This window comes from Triticum dicoccoides, unplaced genomic scaffold (assembly GCF_002162155.2).
Source record: "Triticum dicoccoides isolate Atlit2015 ecotype Zavitan unplaced genomic scaffold, WEW_v2.0 scaffold14817, whole genome shotgun sequence".
Taxonomy (NCBI): domain Eukaryota; kingdom Viridiplantae; phylum Streptophyta; class Magnoliopsida; order Poales; family Poaceae; genus Triticum; species Triticum dicoccoides.
The window spans coordinates 34,129-35,440 of NW_021205455.1; positions in this window are offsets into that span (position 1 = coordinate 34,129).

The following is a 1,312-nucleotide window of genomic DNA, read 5'->3' on the forward strand; positions in this document are numbered from 1 at the left end:
GCAATGCCACTAGAGCGTCGCACCGGGCCCTCATACATGCGGGGTGGTGTGGTGGCATGTCCGAAGAGGCGGGACGCGTCTCCAGGGCGTGGCCCCCCTCACGAACAGCGATGACACGGTAGTAGACGTTCTGTGGTAACGATGCGGCGTCAATATTACTAAATACTCGGAGCGCGATAAAATTATTATTTTTTTGCATGACGTCGGCACATGTGCTATAGGAACGATGGTATTTTTTCATAATTTTTGGTGATGGAGAAGTATCCGAAAAATTCCCTCTACGCGGATTGCCCTTCGCGCATCTACGGCTGTGGCCGGCGGCCTCCGGGGGTTAGCATGCCGCCAAATCTTGCGCCGGCGGCCTCCCACAAGTCTGGAAGTGTTTTCGCGGTTGCAAACGCCCGGCATGCGTGTCCGGGGTGTGCCCCCCTCACGAACGGCGCTGCCGCCGGCACCTGGAGGGGGAAAACGGACGCGTGGGGTCTACACGGAGGGGATCTTGCTGTGGGTCTTCCCCGGATGTTGCTCCAATGTGTTCCTATGGGCGGACCTAACACAACCGGGTGGGGAGGTCCACTGGTCAAAGCCCGTCCGTGCAAAGTCAAAGGGGTAGATCCCGTGGTCAAACGCTACACGGTTAGGCGGGACGGGGGCACTGGGGGGGGGGGGTAGCAATGCCACCGGAGCGTCGCACCAGGCCCTCATACATGCGGGGTGGTGTGGTGGCATGTCCGAAGAGGCGGGACGCGTCTCCGGGGCGTGGCCCCCCTCACGGACGGCGATGACACGGTAGTAGACGTTCTGCAGTAACGATGCGGCGTCAATATTACTAAATACTCGGAGCGCGATAAAATCATGATTTTTTTTGCACGATGTGGGCACATGTGCTATAGGAACAATGGTATTTTTTCATAATTTTTGGTGATGGAGAAGTATCCGAAAAATTCCCTCTACGCGGATTGCCCTTTGCGCGTCTACGGCTGTGGCCGGCGGCCTCCGGGGGCTAGCATGCCGCCAAATCTTGCGCCGGCGGCCTCTCACAAGTCTGGAAGTGTTGTCGCGGTTGCAAACGCCCGGCACGCGTGTCCGGGGTGTTCCCCCCTCACGAACGGCGCTGCCGCCGGCACCTGGAGGAGGGAAACGGACGCGTGGGGCCTACACGGAGGGGATCTTGCTGTGGGACTTCCCCAGATGTTGCTCCAAAGTGTTCCTATGGGCTGACCTAACACAACCGGGTGGGGAGGTCCATTGGTCAAAGCCCGTCCGTGCAAAGTCAAAGGGGTAGATCCCGTGGTCAGACGCTACAGGGTTA